Consider the following 21,607-nt stretch of genomic DNA (forward strand, 5'->3'; position numbering starts at 1 on the left):
AAGTCCAGGAGCTATAGTACTGCTAGCTTGTTTGAATCAGCTATAGAATGTATTTTATGAAGACAAACTAAAAATTATGTCGCTCTCGTCCGAATAGTCCATGTTATTATGCAACTAATAATAACCCAACGGCATAACTAGATATTGTAATCTCATAAGCTAGCTTCCTGCAGTTATTTTCATACTATGTCCGTTCGTTTTAGATTAAACATATATTCATTAATTAACCAATCTATAAATATAATTTGTATGTGTGTCTATATTTATTATAATTTATTCAAACGTGGACGGAAAAGAAGAGGGCTATAAAGAACTATATTTTGGATTAGAGCTACTCTAGGAATCCAAATATTATTATTAGCTACTATTCAACCTTTTGTAATCTATAGCCATAAGTCAGATCTTCAATTATAAATCGGTTTGTGATCCAAATAGGTGTCAGATGACGCTCAAACCAGCTCAATCTATGGGCTTCAACACATAGGTTCCCACGTAAACCTGCTGACAATGATCACATGAAACACAAATGTCCTTATCATGGACTGAATAATTGCCTCATCTCAAAACCTTATCGAATCTAGGAATGATGCGGTTATATTATACAATTATTGCAGATACCAAACATTATTGTAGAATTGACAACGCTGCGGTTTTACTTTTACGTGATAGTGGTGAAAGTCAGAAAGTGGGTGGTGATGCTCATCTTCACCCCCTCGGGTTTTAACCGAAAATGAAAACCGATTATTCTAAAAAAAAATATGGCCAGTGATGAAGATGAGTATCACCGCCTATTTTATAAGTAGAATTATATTGAGGTTCTAAATCTTTCGCTTAGCTGTTTATATCTATAGATATAATTGTTGTAAAGGGTAGAGCCATTTGCTCTTACGTATAATTATTTACCGACTATTAGCCGCTATAGCTCAGCTAGTTTAACCGCTACTGTTTGAGAAAGAATATTACTAAATATCTTATTCTGCTATTTAGAACACTTATTTGTAATTAAGGAATTCGGTTTTCAACATCGGTTTGAGGTGGGGCGAGTGATAGAGTGGTAAAACCTTTTGCCACGTCAAACTTTTCTTGAGCGTGACTATATTGTCTTACCATTGGCATGGCTAAAACTTTTCTATTTTATAAATACACTTTAGATAGGATTGCTATTAAATTATACCTGAAGAGCATTAAGGGATAAAGAGTAATATATTTGTGTAACTACATAGAAAAATTACTATCCCCCTCCATTTTAATAAAAAGTATTAGATAAAATAGAAAACCTTTCCGGATATACTCTGACCATCACGATATGCTCTGCTCCTTATATTTTTTTTAGTTTTTTTATACTAAGTTAAACTTCTCTAATCTTGATAGTATTTATAGAAAAATACATCAATATCAATAACATCAAATTAATCTTATTAAATTTTCATGAAATATATCTTGGTATTGCAGTTATTTAAATTTGTCTATGTTAATATTTTTTATAAAAATTAGTCAAAGTTAGATATCATTGACTTAGGACAAAGACATAGTGAAGTATAATTTAGAATGGAGAGTCTTGCTAATTATTGTGAAAACATATTTGTCATGGAGATACAACACCATGGTACCAAGGGTATCACAGAGAGTTAGAGATAAAGAAGGGGCAGCCCCGAGACTCTTGGATCACGACGTCAACATGATTATATACTTATATGCGCACGTGCAATATACAGAGCCCAACCATTTAAGCATAATACCTTACGTCCTCAATGTGATGGACAAATAGATACAATAGTGGGTAGAGCTTATTGTCGTGGTTTTGGAAACTAGGAGCAGTAAGATTTGTTTTTGGAAACCATGTATATCTTGAGTTTTCTTTCTAGACTAACAACGATAAATGCGAGTAATTTAGAAACATCGTAGGTGAATTTGAGATACTTTTATAACGATAGATTTTAAATGATTTTTATTTAGTTGTTAATTGAGGCTTTAGTTTTTTTTAATGATAAGAGGTGGATAATTTTGATGCAAATCTATGGCTACTTTATGTTAATTTTCATAATGATATATGTTGCAATTTAGATGAAAATTAAGGATTACTTTACGCTATTTTGTACAATGGCAATGGTGAATAATAAGATCAACATTAAGAGCGTTATTTTAAGGTGGATTGTTTTGAGAAAATAGAACAGATCCTCTATCTCTGTTAGTGTCAATGATGATTAGAGATTATGGAACATATGCGAATTTTTAAAGACTCAGTTTATCTTTTACTAACGTGCCTGATGAGGATCGACGTTGTTGGGCCTTTAATTACTAATATAAAGATAGTTGATCCAAATTTATTATGTGTCGCTCATATATTGAAATTCAGCGATTAGCATTTGCTAATTTAGTCAATTTTACTCTTTTAGAAATAGTTTGGAAATTCAAATTTTATCCGAGATTGAAGAGGATTTAAAGAAAACTAAGTTTATTTTTCCTCGAATCCTTTGGAATCTCGGAAATGATTTGAGTCTAGCCTTTTAAGCTTCTGAACAGTGGTAACTGGCCTCTCCTTTGCATATGTCATCTGGTGTTTTTCGTCGGTCCCTCGTATTTTTGTGACCACAAGCTCTGCCAGCAACTGTTTGGGAGTACGAATTCCTATTCTATTCTTCTGCGCCCACATCGCTGCTTTGAAAACCGAATCAGATGAGTGCAGCTTGGCAAAGAAAACTGAAAGCCTGTCGTCGGTTCAGCGGCCCCGGCCTCACTCGTACCAGATATGCACTCGGGAGCTCCTATTCAGCTGCAGTACACATCACGGTTGCACTGCCGCGCGCTCGGTGCCCCCTACACTGCATCTGCATGCATCCTCGCACTCCCAGCATCCCAGGCACTGGCAAAAAAAAACATCCTCAATAATGCAGCAAATTACACTATTACAGTATACTATACTTTGGCTTCGTCGTGCGGCGATCTGTTTAGACAGGGAAACGAGAACGAGCTGCTGTGTTGGTGCATCGGAGAGGGAGACATTTCGCTCACGCTCCCCCTTTCCTTTTCCTTTTTTTTAGGGTTTGCTCTGGCTTGTCTTGCTCATCTATCTAGTGTTTGGTCTCTTTTCTTTTGTCTTTTACCTATTGAAGATTCGTTTGTTTATAAGTGAATTGAAAAGGATTAAATCTTTTACTAGTTAAAATTTAATAAAAGGGATTTAATCTCCCACAATCTTTTTTGGATCCTCATGCAATCGAACATGGCCTGATGAATGAATGGCCTCACCCTTTGATGGGTGACGATTTTGCTACCACAAATGCGTCTTTGCTTCTTCGTCTTGAGTCTATAGGATAAGGCTTTACGTATATATAAGAGCTAGGCTTAGCCGTTCTTATGCTGCTAATTAAGCTGCTTGAAGTATGCTCTCACTCCGATTTTGTTCTGAGTCCACTCCTGGACGTAGCCAAGTGGAGGTAGACCCGGCCCGACCCTGGGGGTGGATAGGGTGGGCGGCCGTCTAGATCCTCTCAAGATATGACCCTCTAAATTTGTATTAAGTATAAGTATATAATATATGTTATAAATATTTAGTAATTGGTCTTGGTTGAGAAACTATTCGTTAGTCCTTTCGTTAGCTGTAGCTTGTTGAAAATCTGAGAAACGAATCAATGAGTCTATTGCAGTCACAGTTAACACAAATCTCAAACTCTCATTAATATATTCTATATAGGATTTTAAAGTCAGAATTTTTATCTTAAACTCTTATTATACTTTGGCACCAATTGAGTAAAAAGACCAAGATAAGAGATTTTCGAATGAGTTTTATCTACTACATGATTTTTTTGAGAATATCATAAAGATAGATTGTTATCATAATATCTCTATTGTATATTGAATCTCAATGACTGTTCCATTTGCAAAAAAAACTTTTTAAAACTTAAATTATTAAAAACTATTTGTGATCAACAATTATGTTTTAAAGAAAATTATATATAAATATATATTACATACATATATAGAGAGAATGATAAGGGAGGTCTCTAAGTTAGTTTTGGTTCATGGTCCCTAAAATATCAGGATCCGCCCTGAGTAGAGGACCATTATTTTGTTAAAAAAGAAGGTTGAGAGATGAGTATATTGTTTCTTCACCGAATGCACCTGATCTTTATCAGCTATTTTAGCTTTCCGTCGGTTGAAACCTGGTCGGTTCCTTCCCTCACGTTCCTCATGAGCGCACGAGCACACAGCTGCTGCACCCACCAATCCACCGTCACTACTGGAATTTGGCTCTTTGCCGAGTGTTAAATTCTTTGCCGAGTGTTTTTTTCGGGTACTCGGCAAAAAGATCTTTGTCGGGTGCCATACAAAAAACCATCGGTAAAAGAAAACACTCGGCGAAGAAGCTCTTTGCCGAGTTTTTTTTTATTTTTGACACTCGGCAAAGAGCTCTTTGCTGAGTGTCACAAATACAACACTCGGCAAAGAGCTCTTTCCCAAGTGTTTTTTTTCCAACACTAGACAAAGACAATTTAAAAATCACATTTTAAAGCAGTAAATTAATTTAAATAAAAAAAATTTCAACTACAAATTTGTATAACTCATCATGCTGTATAATTTATATATTGAACATTTCTTTATATGACAAAATAAAAATAAATTTGTTCATAAAACCTATATCTCTATGAAACTACGAGAGAGATTTATAAAATTTGTGCATATTGTGAGAACCATCATGTGAGATGAACAAATGACAAAACAACCAAAATAAAATTTGTAGATCTTGAAAAGTTATAGAAGTTTGTAGTTGACAATTTTTTCATTTGAAGTCATATTATCAACGAAAACTACGTCTGAATTTAAAAAATTTAAAATTTGAATTTTGAAAACGATCTTGAAAGAAAAAACCACCAATATGAAAGTTGCAGGTATTGAAGAGTTATGAAACTTTGTAGTTAACAATGTTTTGTTTTGAAATCATCTTGTTATGCAAAACTATGTTTGAATTTTTCAAACTATCTCGGATGGAAAAACCACCAAACTAAAACTTGTAGGTCTTGAAATATAATGAAACTTTGTAATTGACAACTTTTTGATTTGAAATCATCTTATCATTGAAAAATTCGTGTGAAGTTTTCAAATAAAAAATTCAAATTTTGTAAACGGTCTCGGATGTAGAAACTATTAAAATAAAGCTTGTAGATCTCAAAAAGTTATGCAACTTTATAGTTGGTCACATTTTCAAATGAACTCATTTAGTGCCTTAAATAATCAAATTACTCTCGGTTTGTTATAGTACATGGGGAATGAAAACGTAATATAGACATAATTGGTATAATAGTGTAGTGGTATAGGAGGGTATGCGTGAGAGAGAGGTTGCGAGTTTGAATCTCACTATTCAAAAAACATATAAATGTTGCGAGTTCGAATCTCACTATTCAAAAAACATATAAATTTAATTCAAAATAATAGTGAAAAATAATAGGATAATGGGATAAGGTAATAGGTAAGGTTGGAGAGTTGTTCCTATAATTAAAAAAATATTTTGCTGTTTTTTTATTTTTTTCGATTCTTAATTTGTCGAGTGTTTTTCTTTGCCGAGTGTTTTTCGACACTCGGCAAAGTCTTTGCCGAGTGTCCGAAAAAAGTACTTGGCAAAGAACTCTTTACCGTAAAATATTTGTCGAGTGTTACACTCGGCAAAGGCTTTGCCGAGTGTCTTAGACACTCGACAAAGAACGTGATTCCGGTAGTGCGTGTTTTTATCGCTGACGGCTTTGATCTAGTAGTACTAATAGTACTATTATATACTATTAGATTCTATGGTGTCTAGGATCGACTCCTAAACCCCAAAAATATCAATCTGTAAACTGGACAAATCCTCGATGACGAGTAGATCTGTTCTACTGACAGGAATATGGGAATATATCTTCGTTATTGTTGTTGACGCGTCCTGCGCAGTGGTGATGGAGAGTTGTCATTGCCGAGCCACTGTGCGTTGTCGCTCTTCCAGATACTCCGACTAGGGATGGCAACGGGGAATTCCCCGTCGGGTTTTAGCTCCCCAAACCCGTCCCCGCGACAAAAAAATTTCCCCGCGGGGATCCCCACGAACGCTTGCGGGGGACATTTCTTCCCCATCCCCGTTCCCCGCGGGGATAAATCCCCGTCGGGGATCCCCATCCCCGCTTAAATTATAATTAAATCGTACTTCATTTGTTATTAATGTAAAATATTGTCACTTATACACATTGTTAGATGTAAAATTCATTATGTGCACATTAAAATCAATGTATTTGTACAACGGGTGATCTCTTGACAAGGTAATTCTTTACTTTTATCATTAACTATTACATGAAAACATTGTCACATGTAAGTTTAACGGGTCCCCGCGGGGAACGGGGATGGGGAATGCTTCCCCATCCCCGTCCCCGTTTACCCGTCGGGGGAGAACTTTTCCCCATTTACATCCCCGTGGGGGAAGAAACTTTCCCATCCCCATCCCCTAATAGAGGAATTCCCCGCGGGGAATCGGGGATCGGGTCCCCATTGCCATCTCTAACTCCGACGCTTAAGCGATGTGACCTCCGTGGGATTAGGGTTTCGGGGTGATGTATAACATTAGCCTTTTCTGCGACCACTTAATCCTTTATATATAACGTCGTGTGATCGGAGGCTACAACCGAGATTAGCATGGATCCTCCCAACTAATCAGGGGCCTTATTAAGAAGATGTATAGTTGGATTAAGTCTAATCCAGTCACTGATAATCGGTTCTAGAGGACACACCTAACATATACTACTCCGATCAACCAACAACAATCATCTAGCGCAACAAAACTTCCACACGTTGTCATGGCAGTAACACATGCTAAATTACCGTCGTTGCTAGTGCCCCTAGTTTCCTTGCATCGTCGTCACCAGCGGAGGAGGTAACTTTTCTCTTCTAGTGCCTAGAAAAGCATGCCTCCAACTACTATCGGACCGGAGACCTAGATGGCCACGCGCGGCGATATTCTTTGTACCAGTGGCAGCACAATGCCCTCAATTATGAGCTAAAAACAACACTACCTGTTATTAGGCTATCCGCACTCATACTACTCTAAATTTCTACTCTAAAAGGAATATTCTATCTCCGTCAGCAGTCATGTTTACTCTATACCACAATCCTCTGCAGTCATATTTACTCTATATCTCAACTCTATACCAACTATCACATATTATATTATTTTTTTATTTCTCTTTCATTCCACCCAACTACCCAAGCAGTGCATAGGGTTTATGTCGTACTACTCTGCATATGCCGTTCCAGCACTACTACTGGGAAATAGCGTAGCTCAAAAGGTAGACCACTGCAGCAGGTAGAGTAAACCCTATCTCTGTAGCGTAGCGTGCCGAGTCCTTCAGTGCGGACAACCTTATTAGCTACATGGAGTGATGAGCTTTTACCCATCACCTGTATTTTTCTCACTTCTGATTGTAGCGTGAAAATTAAAAATCTAAGAGCTAGTTTAGTAACCTCATTTTCACAAGAGATTTTTATTTTTTCAAGGGAAATTAGTTTATTTTCCCTTAAGAAAATAGAAATTCTTTGAAAAATTGGAGTTCTCAAACTAACCCTAAGATCATTTTCTTTTGGTAAAATAGGAATCAATTGAAAAATAGAGTTGTGAAACTAGTCGTAACAGAGTAACAGTGTTAATTATAGCTGCAGGAGAAAAGTGTTTGCCCTGGGCATGATAATTGAGCTGACTGCTTGCGATGTAGCTCCGGTCGCATGATAAACCAATCATATAGTGGCACGTCTGAGCTAATAATTCACCTAACTTTGAGAATGACTACCACACACACATGAAAGGAAGGAACAAAGACCAGTAGAGAATAATTAAAGGCTTTCTACGTTACTCCTATTCGCTAAAAAATAGGGTTGTTTTCCCTTACACCGTACCTTTCTTCTCCTTTTGTTCCTGTTTTATTGAGCGTTAGACACATTATTTTGGCTAGCTAGCTTGACAAGTATATGCTTGTCGGTGTTTCGAAACCCGGGGGGTCCCTGGACCGACGAGTGAATTGTCGCCGCGTGCCTCAGCCCAGATGGGTCGACGCGAGGCGTAACACGAAGGGGGAAAAGGAGGCAGCCGGAGGGAGGCAGGTGTGAGAGAGTGGATCTCGCGGCCTTCGTGTTAGCCTCGCGCCCGGGTCGGGTGCGCTTGCAGTAGGGGATACAAGCGTCCACGCGGGAGTGGGAGCGAGCGGCCTTGCGCGAGCGCTGTCCCGTCCTTCCCCGCGCGGGCCAACCTTCTGTAAGAGGGCCCTGGTCCTCCCTTTTATAGGCGTAAGGAGAGGATCCAGGTGTACAATGGGGGTGTAGCAGAGTGCTACGTGTCTAGCGGAGGAGAGCTAGCGCCCTAAGTACATGCCATCGTGGCAGCCGAAGAGGTTTTGGCACCCGGTTCGTGTGATGTCGTGGCCATCGGAGGAGCGCTGGAGCCTGGCGGAAGGACAGCTGTCGGGGCTGTCGAGTCCTTGCTGACGTCCTCTTGCTTCCGTAAGGGGGCTGAGAGCCGCCGTCGTCACAGAGCGTGCGGGGCGCCATCATTGCCTATCTGGCGGAGCGAGCCAGATGGGACGCCGGTCTTGTTTCCCGTAGCCTGAGTCAGCTCGGGGTAGGGTAATGATGGCACCTCCTGTCGACGTGGCCGGTCCACGCCCTAGGTTGGGCGATGTGGAGGCTCCTCCGAGGTCGAGGTCGAGTCTGTCTTCCGTGGCCGTGGTCGAGTCCGAGCCCCTGGGTCGGGCGAGGTGGAGACCGTCGGCTGAGGCCAGGGCTGAGTCCGAGCCCTGGGGTCGAGCGAAGCGGAGTCCGTCGTCTCCCGGGGCTGAGCCCGAGTCCGAGCCTTGGGATCGGGCGAGGCAGAGTTCGCCGTCTTCCGGGGCTGAGCCCGAGTCCGAGCCCTGGGTCGGGCGGAGCGGAGTTCGCCGTCTTCCGGGGCTGAGCTCGAGTCCGAGCCCTGGGTCGGGTGGAGCGGAGTTCGCCGTCTTCCGGGGCTGAGCCCGAGTCCGAGCCCTAGGTCGGGCGGAGCGGAGTTTGCCGTCTTCTGGGGCTGAGCCCGAGTCCGAGCCCTGGGTCGGGCGAGGCGGAGTTTCCTATGACGCCCGAGGCCGGCCTTGGCTGCTGTCAGCCTCACTCTGTCGGGTGGCTCAGCAGTCGGAGCAGCGCAGGCGGCGCTGTCCTCTTGTCAGACCGGTCAGTAGAGCGGCGAAGTGACTGCGGTCACTTCGGCTCTGTCGACTGGAGGGCGTGCATCAGGATAAAGGTGTCAGGCCACCTTTGCATTAAATGCCCCTGCGATTCGGTCGGTCGGCGTGGCGATGTGGCCAAGGTCGCTTCTCGGTGAAGATTGGGCCTCGGGCGAGCCGATAGTGTGCCCATTGCAGGAGGGGGGTCCTCGGGCGAGACGTAGGTTCTCCGGGGTCGGCTTCCCTTGCCCGAGGCTAGGCTCGGGCGAGGCACGATCGTGTCCCTTGGATGGACCGATCCTTGACTTAATCGCACCCATCAGGCCTTTGCAGCTTTGTGCTGATGGGGGTTACCAGCTGAGATTTAGGGGTCTTGAGGGTACCCCTAATTATGGTCCCCGACAGTAGCCCCCGAGCCTCCAAGGGAGTACTAATACTCGCTTGGAGGCTTTTGCCGCACTTTTTTGCAAGGGGACCAGCCTTTTTCGGTTGCATTCTGTTCCGGTGGGTGCGCGCGAGCGCACCCGCCGGGTGTAGCCCCCGAGGCCTCGGAGGAGTAGTTTTACTCCTTCGAGGTCTTAGTGCGTTTCGCAACACTTCGGCTGGTCTAGTTGTTCCCTCATGCGAGCTGGCCGTAGCCCGAGTGCACGGTCGGGTCCCAAGTTCTCGGGCTGGTATGTTGACGCTGTCAACGGTTTGGCCGGAGCCGGGTTTGCGAGAGCAGCCCCCGAGCCTCTGCACAGGGCGAGAGGACGGTCAAGGACAGACTCGTCTTTTTTACATACGCCCCTGCGTCGCCTTTCCGCAAGGAGGAGGGGGGGAAAGCGCCATGTTGCCCTCGGAGGGCGCCGAACATGGTGTTTCCAGCGAGCTGCTGGCGGGTAATCCGAGCGGACATTCGTGCCCCATTTGTTAGGGGTCGGCTAGAGGCCCAGAGGCACGCCCAAAAGTACCTGCGGGTGATCTGCCGGACCCGGTCCCCTGTCGACGGGGTCCGAGGGCTCGGCGCCTCCCTCTGATGGGATTCCGTTACAAGATCGCTCCCGCTGGTCTCGGAAATGTCCTAAGGTACCTCGGGAGCGCAGCCCGAGCCTTGGTTATGTATCGAACGTACCCAGGGTCATCCCTCGCTCTGTGTCTGAGGCGACTGTGAACCCTTCGAGGGCCAGCCTACGAACCCCTGATCAATAGTGGGCGCGGAGCCCGAGTGGCCTGAGGCGGCCGTTGAACCCTTCGAGGGGCTGGCCATCGAACCTCTGACCAGTAGTGGGCGCAGAACCCAATCGATCTGAGGCGGTCGTTGAACCCCTCCGAGGGGCCGGCCTTCGAACCTCTGATCAGTAGGGAGGCTCGGAGCCTGGCCGGGTCGCCCACTGGCGGAACCGACGCCGGAGTTGAGCTGCCGAGGACACAAGCCGAGCTGATGTCTTTGGGGGACAGCTGGCCGAGGCCTCGAGGTGGCCGGCCAAGCCGCCTGCTCGGGCCGGATTCTCGAAGAAGACCCTGGCGGCGATGGCCCGGGTGTGTGCTGATGTCATCCTTCAGAGTGGGGGCCCTCCGACCGCGTCGCCGTCCGAGGCTGGGTCAGACCCCGCCGAAGGTGTAGTTGATGCCGAGGGTGCTGCTGCCCCCTTCGGCTGTCGACGTCCGAGCCTGCATGATCAGGTTGTCTTGTAGTGTGTGTATGTTTTCTGCGGCCGCCGAGGCCTAAACACACCGCCGTCGTGTTGTAAAGCTGCATTTCTTTTCCTCTCTGTTCGAGTATCCGGACTCATATGTCGGTAACAGAATTGCTTTTCACGGAAGGCGATGAGTGAGGTATCCGTATCCCGGAGGCGTAGGAATCCCTCGGCTCGGTCGGCCTTGCCGCTTACGCGCGCTCTTACTCGTCCATAAGGTTCTATTACCGACGCAGTCGAGAAGACCCAAAAAATCATTTCGGCAGAGGAGCTCTCGAGCATGAAGACTTGTTCGGTCCGCGGAGTCACTTATCCGAGCGCGAGTTACTTATCGCAGAAGGTGATGAGTGAGGTATCCGTATCCCGGAGGCGTAGGAGTCCCTCGGCTCGGTCAGCCTTGGCTGCTTACGTGTACTCCGTCGTTTTCAGGATCCACTTTTGAAGTAGTCGAAGAGCACGAAAAGCATTCTGGCAGAAAAGATTTTTTTTCTTTTTTTTCGAGGAAAATTTTGACGCAGAGGGGGTTGCCCCCTTCTAGCCCCCGAGGGAGGGTCGGGCTTTGCCGAGGCAAGGCTGACCCTTCCTTGACGACCAGACTTGGTGTGTGAACGAGGTATACGAGCAACTTGAAAGCATCTTAAGGGTAGAAGCGACTTAGCTATTGGATGTTCCAGGCGTTGCTGTAGACCTCGCCTTGGCAGTTGGCCAGCTTGTACGTTCCAGGCTTCAGGACCTTGGCGATGACGAACGGCCCTTCCTAGGGAGGCGTGAGTTTGTGCCGCCCTCGGGCGTCTTGTCGCAGCCGAGGCACCAGGTCGCCCACCTGGAGGTCTCGGGACCTAACCCCTCGGGCGTGGTAGCGTCACAGGGACTGCTGGTACCGCGTCGAGTGTAGTAAGGCCATGTCCCGAGCCTCCTCCAGCTGGTCCAGTGAGTCTTCTCGGTTGGCTCGGTTGCTTTGGTCGGTGTAGGCCCTCGCCCTCGGGGAACCGTATTCCAAGTCTGTGGGCAAAATGGCCTCGGTCCCATAGACTAGAAAGAATGGTGTGAAGCCCGTGGCTCAGCTCGACGTTGTTCTCAGACTTCAGACCACTGAGGGGAGTTCCTTCATCCACCGCTTGCCGAATTTGTTGAGGTCGTTGTAGATCCGAGGCTTGAGTCCTTGCAGGATCATGTCGTTGGCCCGCTCCACTTGCCCATTCGTCATGGGGTGAGCCACGACAGCCCAGTCCACCCGGATGTGGTGATCCTTGCAGAAGTTCAGGAACTTTCTGCCGGTGAACTGGGTGCCGTTGTCGGTGATGATGGAGTTTGGGACCCCAAAGCGATGGATGATGTTGGTGAAGAACGCCACCGCCTGTTCGGACCTGATGCTGTTTAGGGGTCGGACCTCGATCCACTTGGAGAATTTGTCGATGGCGATCAACAGGTGCGTGTAGCCCCCGGGTGCCTTCTGCAAGGGGCCAACGAGATCCAGACCCCACACAGCAAACGGCCAGGTGATGGGTATGGTCTGCAGAGCCTGAGCGGGCAGGTGGGTCTGCCTCGCGTAGAACTGACACCCTTCGCAGGTGCGGACAATTCTAGTAGCGTCGGCCACCGCCGTCGGCCAGTAGAATCCTTGTCGGAAGGCGTTTCCAACGAGGGTTCGAGGTGCTGCGTGATGGCCGCAAGCCCCCGTGTGTATCTCTTGCAAGAGCTCCTGGCCTTCGGTGATGGAAATGCATCGCTGGAGGATGTCTGAGGGGCTGCAGTGATAGAGCTCCTTCCCATCTCCCAGCAAGACGAAAGACTTGGCGTGCCGCGCCAACCGTGCGGGCTTCGGCTTGGTCGAGGGGCAGCTCCCCTCGGTGGAGATATTGCAGGTACGAGGTCTGCCAGCTTTGATTAGGCGTGACCTCGCTCGGTCCCCCCCCCCCCCCGACGCACAGTGCCTCACCCTCGGGGGCCGAGGGTACCTCGGGCTGAGCCGAGGGTACCTCGAACTGGGCCGAGGGTACCTCGGGCTGAGCCGAGGGTACCTCGAACTAGGCCGAGGGTACCTCGGACTGGGCCGAGGGTACCTCGGACTGGGCCAAGGGTACCTCGGACTGAGCCGAGGGTGCCTCGGGCGCGGGCGTGTCCTCGGTCTTGACGGAGGGTTGATGCAGGTCTCGGGAGAATACATCCTGGGGAACTGTTGTTCGTCCCGAGGCTATTTTAGCCAGCTCGTCCGCAGTCTCGTTGTAGCGTCGGGCGATGTGGTTGAGCTCGAGCCCGTAGAACTTGTCTTCCAGGCGCCGAACCTCATCGCAGTAGGCTTCCATCTTCGGGTCACGGCAGTGGGAGTTCTTCATGACTTGGTCGATGACGAGCTGCGAGTCACCGCGAGCGTCGAGGCGTCGGACCCCTAGCTCGATGGCGATTCGCAACCCGTTTACCAGAGCCTCGTACTCTGCCACATTGTTGGACGCCGGGAAGTGGAGGCGTAGCACGTAGCGTAGGTGCTTTCCGAGGGGCGAGACGAAGAGGAGGCCTGCGCCGGCCCCCGTCTTCATCAGCGACCCGTCGAAAAACATGGTCCAGAGCTCCGGTTGGATCGGAGCCGTCGGGAGTTGGGTGTCGGCCCATTCAGCCACGAAGTCCGCCAAGACCTGGGACTTGATGGCCTTCCGAGGGGCGAACGAGATCGTCTCGCCCATGATCTCCACTGCCCACTTCGCAATCCTACCCGAGGCCTCTCGGGACTGGATGATCTCTCCCAGGGGGAAGGATGACACCACAGTCACCGGATGAGAATCAAAGTAGTGTCGCAACTTCCGCCGTGTCAGGATCACCGCGTACAGTAGCTTCTGGATCTGCGGGTAGCGGATCTTGGTCTCGGACAGTACCTCTCTGATGAAGTAGACTGGCCTCTGGACGGGCAATGCATGCCCTTCTTCTCGTCTCTCAACCACGATCGCGGCGCTAACCACCTGGGTGGTTGCGGCGACGTAGATCAAGAGGGCTTCTCCGGCAGCGGGGGGCACCAAGATGGGCGCTTCGTGAGGAGCGCCTTCAGGTTCCCGAGGGCTTCCTCAGCCTCGGGAGTCCAAGTGAAGCATTCGGCCTTCCTTAAGAGGCGGTACAGAGGCAGGCCTCTTTCGTCGAGGCGTGAGATGAAGCGGCTCAGAGTCGCGAGACATCCCATGATCCTCTGTACGCCTTTCAAGTCCTTGATTGGCCCCATGCTTGTGATGGCTGCAATCTTCTCCGGGTTGGCTTCGATGCCTCGCTCGGAGACGATGAACCCCAATAGCATGCCTCGGGGGACCTCGAAGACACACTTTTCGGGATTAAGCTTCACGCCTTTCACCTTGAGACATTGGAATGTCGCTTCAAGGTCGGAAAGGAGGTCGGAGGCCTTCCTCGTCTTGACTACGATGTCATCGACGTAGGCCTCGACCGTTCGGTCGATGTGTTCGCCAAACACATGGTTCATGCATCGCTGGTACGTCGCCCCCGCATTCCTCAAACCAAATGGCATTGTAACATAGTAGTACATGCCGAAGGGTGTGATGAATGAAGTCGCGAGCTGGTCGGACTCTTTCATCTTGATCTGGTGATACCCTGAGTAGGCATCGAGGAAAGACAGGGTTTCGCACCCAGCAGTGGAATCCACGATCTGATCGATGCGAGGCAGAGGGTAGGGAACCTTCGGACATGCTTTGTTTAGACCAGTGTAGTCTACACACATCCGCCATTTCCCCCCTTTCTTTCTCACAAGCACAGGGTTGGCAAGCCATTCAGGATGGAATATCTCTTTGATGAACCCTGCCGCCAGTAGCTTGTGGATCTCCTCGCCTATGGCCCTGCGCTTTTCTTCGTCGAATCGGCACAGAGGCTGCTTCACGGGTCGGGCCCCAGCTCGAATATCTAGAGAGTGCTCGACGACTTCTCTCGGTATGCCGGGCATGTCCGAGGGACTCCATGCGAAAACGTCGGTGTTTGCACGGAGAAAGTCGACGAGCACTGCTTCCTATTTGGGGTCGAGCTCGGAACCGATCCGGATCTGCCTGGAGGCATCGTTGCAGGGGTCGAGAGGGACGGACTTGACCGTCTCCGCCGGTTCGAAGTTGCCGGCGTGGCGCTTCACGTCGGGCGCCTCCCTAGAGAGGCTCTCCAGGTCAGCGATGAGGGCCTCGGATTCGGCGAGGGCCTCGGCGTACTCCACGCACTCCACATCGCATTCGTATGCGTGTCGGTACGTGGGCCCGACGGTGATGACCCCGTTGGGGCCCGACATCTTGAGCTTGAGGTAGGTGTAGTTGGGGACGACCATGAATTTGGCGTAGCATGGCCTCCCGAGCACTGCGTGGTAGGTTCCTCGAAACCCGACCACTTCGAACGTGAGGGTCTCCTTCCGAAAGTTGGAGGGCATCCCGAAGCAGACGGGTAGGTCGAGTTGTCCGAGGGGTTGAACGCGCTTCCCGGGGACGATCCCGTGGAAAGGCACAGCGCCCGTCCGGACCGAGGACAGATCGATCCGCAGGAGTCTGAGGGTCTCGGCGTAGATGATGTTGAGGCTGCTGCCTGCGTCCATGAGGACCTTGGTGAGCCTGACGTCGCCGATGATGGGGTCGACAACGAGTGGGTATCTCCCCGGGCTCGGCACGTAGTCTGGATGGTCGGCCCGGTCGAAGGTGATGGGCTTGTCGGACCAGTCTAGGTAGACTGGCGCCGCCACCTTTACCGAGCAGACCTCCCGACGCTTTTGCTTGCGGTGCCGAGCCGAGGCGTTCACCACTTGCTCGCCGTAGATCATGAAGCAGTCGCGGACCTCGGGGAACCCTCCTGCCTTGTGATCTTCCTCCTTTACGTCGTCGAGGGCCTTACCACCCTCCGCGGGTGGCCCGGTCTTGTGGAAGTGTCGTCAAAGCATGGCACACTCCTCAAGGGTGTGCTTGACGGGCCCCTAATGATAGGGGCACGGCTCCTTGAGCATCTTGTCGAAGAGGTTGGCACCTCCGGGAGGTTTTCGAGGGTTCTTGTGCTCGGCGGCGGCGACAAGGTCTGCGTCGGCGGCGTCGCGTTTCGCTTGCGACTTCTTCTTGCCTTTCTTCTTGGCACTGCGCTGAGTTGACGCCTCGGGAGCATCTTCCGGTGGGTAGCCCTGGGGCTGCTTGTCCTTCCGGAAAATGGCCTCAACCGCCTCCTGACCAGAGGCGAACTTGGTGGCGATGTCCATCAGCTCGCTCGCCCTGGTGGGGGTCTTACGACCCAGCTTGCTCACCAGGTCGCGGCAGGTGGTGCCGGCGAGGAACGCGCCGATGACATCTAAATCGGTGACGTTGGGAAGCTCTGTGAACTGCTTCGAGAATCGCCGGATGTAGTCCCGGAGAGACTCTCCCGGCTGCTGGCGGCAGCTTCGGAGATCCCAGGAGTTCCCAGGGCGCACGTACGTGCCCTGGAAGTTGCCGGCGAAGGCTTGGACCAGGTCGTCCCAGTTGGAGATCTGCCCCGGGGGCAGGTGCTCCAGCCAGGCTCGAGCGGTGTCAGAGAGGAACAGGGGGAGGTTGCGGATGATGAGGTTGTCATCGTCCGTTCCACCCAGTTGGCAGGCCAGCCGATAGTTTGCGAGCCACAGTTCCGGTCTCGTCTCCCCCGAGTACTTTGTGATAGTAGTCGGTGTTTGGAACCGGGTCGGGAACGGTGCCCGTCATATGGCACGGCTGAAAGCCTGCGGACCGGGTGGTTCGGGCGAAGGACTCTGATCCTCCCCGCTGTCGTAGTGTCCCCCACGCCTGGGGTGGTAGCCTCGGCGTGCCCTGTCGTCGAGCTGGGCCCGACGGCTGTGATGATGGTGCTCATTGCCGAGGCGACCCGGGGCCGCAGGCGCTATGTTGCGCGTGCGCCCGGAGTGGACCGAGGCTTCCCGCATGAGTCGGGAAGTCGCGGCGCGATGTTCCGAGGGGAACCCCTGCCTTCGGGAGGCAGAGCTTTCGGCCCGTCGGACCGCGGCGTCCTCCAGGAGATTCTTGAGCTCTCCCTGGATACGTCGCCCCTCGGTGGTTGATGGCTCCGGCATCGCGCGGAGGAGTAATGCCGCTGCAGCCAGGTTCTGGCCGACTCCACTGGAATCTGGTGGCGGCCTCACCCTGACGTCGTCGGCGATGCGGTGCTGGATGTCCTGGGGGAGATGACGCGCTTCTCCGGCCGGGGGTTGGATCGCCCATTCCTGCCCGATGTCCCGGCGGATCGGCACAAGCGTTCCTGCTCCCTCGCCTAGCCTGGCCTGCCTCTCGTGGATTTGCTCGAGCTGTGGGTCAGGACCCCCCACCGGGACGGGGATCACAGCTAGCTCCTGAAGGATGTCAACGCGAGGCACGGGCCTAGGGGGATCGCCGTTTTCCGGCATACCAAGATGGTTGCCTTCGCCGGGACCCCCTAGATCGACGTGGAAACATTCACGACTTGGGCCGCGGTCCTCGTTGCCGAGGCCGCGGCTGCCGTCGGAACAGTCGGAAAGGCAGTAGTCACATGCGGTCATGAAGTCCTGCACGGCACTGGGGTTACCAAGTCCGGAGAAAACCCAACAGAGGTCGGGCTTGCCATCTTCCTCAGACCCGGAGGACTCGTAGGTCGAGTCGACCGTCAGTCGGTCCCAGGGTGACCGCACACGATACCCCAAAGGGTTTGGACTCGCCTCTATGAGAGTGCTCACCGAAGCGGAGTCGCTTGGTGGGTCGAGGCCGAATCCAAAAGACACGAGATGGGAATCGGTCGGTACCTTTCGGTCGACGGTCGGTGACGAGGTCGCGTCTGGGACTGACTGCACCGTTGTCTCAGGTACGAGGGTGATGCCCAGCAAGTCCTTCGCGAGCGTGCTGGCGTCGTGCGTTTGCTTGAGATTGGCGCGTTGCGGGGAGGCGGCGCTCGTCTTTGTCTCAGACGCGAGATCGATGCCCGACGCGCCCTCTGTTGGGGCGCCAGCGTCATCGACTCGCTCGACAGCCAACGAGGTGCCGCTTCCCGCTTGGCCTTGGTTGCCCCGCCTCCTCCTTCGTCGGCGGGGGAGGGGACGGGACAAGCCCGAATGTCGTCCTTCCACCATGTGGGGAAGGCGTCGTCGATTTCCCCACCGACGAGCGGGTTACCGACCGCCATTGTCGCTGTCGCGCGGCGGGGGAAGGAGTATCATGTCGTAGTTGCCGTCGAGGGACATGAACTCGAGATTCCCGAAACGGAGCACCGTCCCGGGCTGGAAAGGTTACTGGAGACTGCCCATCTGGGGCTTGATGGGAAGCTGTTCGTCAACACGCAGCAGGCCCCTACCTGGCACGCCAACTGTCGGTGTTTCGAAACCCGGGGGGTCCCTGGACCGATGAGTAAATTGTCGCCGCGTGCCCCAACCCAGATGGGTCGACGCGAGGCGGAACGCGAAGGGGGGAAAAGGAGGCAGCCGGAGGGAGGCAGGTGTGAGAGAGTGGATCCCGCGGCCTTCGTGTTAGCCCCACGCCCGGGTCGGGTGCGCTTGCAGTAGGGGGATACAAGCGTCCACGCGGGAGTGGGAGCAAGCGGCCTTGCGCGAGCGCCGTCCCGTCCTTCCCCGCGCGGGCCAACCTTCTGTAAGAGGGCCCTGGTCCTCCCTTTTATAGGCGTAAGGAGAGGATCCAGGTGTACAATGGGGGGTGTAGCAGAGTGCTACGTGTATAGCGGAGGAGAGCTAGCGCCCTAAGTACATGCCGTCGTGGCAGCCGGAGAGGTTTTGGCACCCGGTTCGTGTGATGTCGTGGCCGTCGGAGGAGCGCTGGAGCCTGGCGGAAGGACAGCTGTCGGGGCTGTCGAGTCCTTGCTGACGTCCTCTTGCTTCCGTAAGGGGGCCGAGAGCCGCCGTCGTCACAGAGCGTGCGGGGCGCCATCATTGCCTATCTGGCGGAGCGAGCCAGATGGGACGCTGGTCTTGTTCGCCGTAGCCTGAGTCAGCTCGGGGTAGGGTAATGATGGTGCCTCCTGTCGACGTGGCCGGTCCGCGCCCTAGGTTGGGCGATGTGGAGGCTCCTCCGTGGTCGAGGTCGAGTCTGTCTTCCGTGGCCGTGGTCGAGTCCGAGCCCCTGGGTCGGGCGAGGCGGAGACCGTCGGCTGAGGCCAGGGCTGAGTCCGAGCCCTGGGGTCGGGCGAAGCGGAGTCTGTCGTCTCCCGGGGCTGAGCCCGAGTCCGAGCCCTGGGGTCGGGCGAGGCGGAGTTCGCCGTCTTCCGGGGCTGAGCCCGAGTCCGAGCCCTGGGTCGGGCGGAGCGGAGTTCGCCGTCTTCCGGGGCTGAGCCCGAGTCCGAGCCCTGGGTCGGACGGAGCGGAGTTCGCCGTCTTCCGGGGCTGAGCCCGAGTCCGAGCCCTGGGTCGGGCGGAGCGAAGTTCGCCGTCTTCCGGGGCTGAGCCCGAGTCCGAGCCCTGGGTCGGGCGAGGCGGAGTTTCCTATGACGCCCGAGGCCGGCCTTGGCTGCTGTCAGCCTCACTCTGTCGGGTGGCTCAGCAGTCGGAGCGGCGCAGGCGGCGCTGTCCTCTTGTCAGACCGGTCAGTAGAGCGGCGAAGTGACTGTGGTCACTTCGGCTCTGTCGACTGGAGGGCATGCGTCAGGATAAAGGTGTCAGGCCACCTTTGCATTAAATGCCCCTGCGATTCGGTCGGTCGGCGTGGCGATGTGGCCAAGGTCGCTTCTCGGTGAAGACTGGGCCTCGGGCGAGCCGATAGTGTGCCCGTTGCTGGAGGGGGGGGGGTCCTCGGGCGAGACATAGGTTCTCCGGGGTCGGCTTCCCTTGCCCGAGGCTAGGCTCGGGCGAGGCACGATCGTGTCCCTTGGATGGACCGATCATTGACTTAATCGCACCCATCAGGCCTTTGCAGCTTTGTGCTGATGGGGGTTACCAGCTGAGATTTAGGGGTCTTGAGGGTACCCCTAATTATGGTCCCTCGACAATGCTATTCCACCTCCACCTATCTTAGGTGGTCTCTCTGCTAGGTTATAGTTAGCTACTAACATTAGCCGAATACATACAAACAATGTAGCTAATACTTCGGCTATTAGTTAATTTTAACAAATTATCTAATAATTAGCTAGCTAATTCTACCAACAATTTTTAACCAAACAACTATTAGCTCTAGCGTACACATCCTAAGGGGGTGTTTGAATGCACTAGAACCAATAGTTAGTTGACTAAAAATTGTTAGTAGAATTAGCTAGATAACAAATAGCTACCTAACTATTAACTAATTTAACAAAAATAGCTAATAGCTGAACTATTAGCTAAGGTGTTTAGATATCTTAACTAATTTTAGACACTAACTATTAGTTCTAGTGTATTGAAATACCTCCTGAGTTGTCTTGTTGGCTAGGTCAACAAGACGCACCAGGTACTAGGTTGCCGTTCTTGGTGTACCAACCACCAGGATAAGAGCGGAGAAGGCAGGTGATAGGTTGCTTTAGTTTTTCCTCGGTTTGATAAAGCTAGAAACCAACTGCCAACTCTGGTCTCGATCGTAGAGATGAGGCGAGAGTACGGTCCAACGGGTGACAACAAGTCAAGTATGAGCGCTCCCTTGGTACAACGTTTTCAAACTTAATTTGGCACGAGTGCATATGTGACTAAGGAGGTCCTCGACAGCCGAGCGGCATTTTTCTTTCGATTGTTATTCTTGCATGATTGTTTGAAACGAACCATTAAAGGATGAAATTTAGGAGCTATGGGCGAAAATTCATCACCGTCGGAGAGGGCGTGCAGGGTGTTCGCTCGATCAGGGGCCCCAAATCTCTTGATCCCCAAACAAACATGTAAGTCTGTAGTATATTTATATAACAGAAAGCCTACATTAATCTTTAATTCTTTATTGATCCATTAGCATGCATGCTTCTATTTTATGACCGTGAATTATGAGTTTAGCCTCGAATTTTTGCCCTGGTGCAGTGGGACCCAGACCTTGTGCGGTGATCACATGAAACTTCAAACTACGAGCCTATCAGTATCATGCACTTATATATAACACTAAAAGCGGGTCGTGATAAGTGATTATCCTCGCCGGCCGGGTCCGCGATGGGCAGTTGTCGATACGAGATCTGGTTTTTTCTCCGTGTTTGGAAGCTAGCAGGTCATCAGCGGGGCGGTGAGGGTATCATTAGCTATATATATATAAGCCGTTGAAATAAAACAACAAGAATATGCTGAACAGGAAGGTTGTGGCATACAGATGATAATAATAACTGCGTATCGTTAGTGGCTGCAGAACCGGCCGGTCAAATTGAGCGACACAATTAATTCCTTCGTGGATCTCAGCTCAGGGCCGGGTCCAAAATAAACTTGACGCGTAACTTTCCGTTCGTTTGTGAGGGGAAAAAATCTAGACCGCTTTGCGGTTTATCTTTTTTTTTCCCGGTTATAAGTATAAGAGAAAATACCAGGTCCAGAATGTTTGGACACGTGCCTAGAAAACAGTAGGCAATGCCTGTATATATACGACGCGGCTCCAGAAAGGACGGCCGTCCCTTGCCACGCGCCCACGCCGATTCTACACACGATTTTCCGATGAGGAGCCAGGGCCAGGCACAGGCAGACGAACGGATACGCAGCCCGGCCACGGCCAACCAAGGCGAGGCGGCCGCCAGAAAGTGACGGGCTGCGTCTGGAATCACACGCCATGCTTTTGCTCAAAGCCCCCCACCTCAAAGCGACGCGAGCGCAGGGCAGGGGGTGGGGGACAAGTATCGCGCGCCTGACCC

Source organism: Zea mays, chromosome 3 (assembly GCF_902167145.1).
Source record: "Zea mays cultivar B73 chromosome 3, Zm-B73-REFERENCE-NAM-5.0, whole genome shotgun sequence".
In the NCBI taxonomy this organism is placed as follows: Eukaryota; Viridiplantae; Streptophyta; class Magnoliopsida; order Poales; family Poaceae; genus Zea; species Zea mays.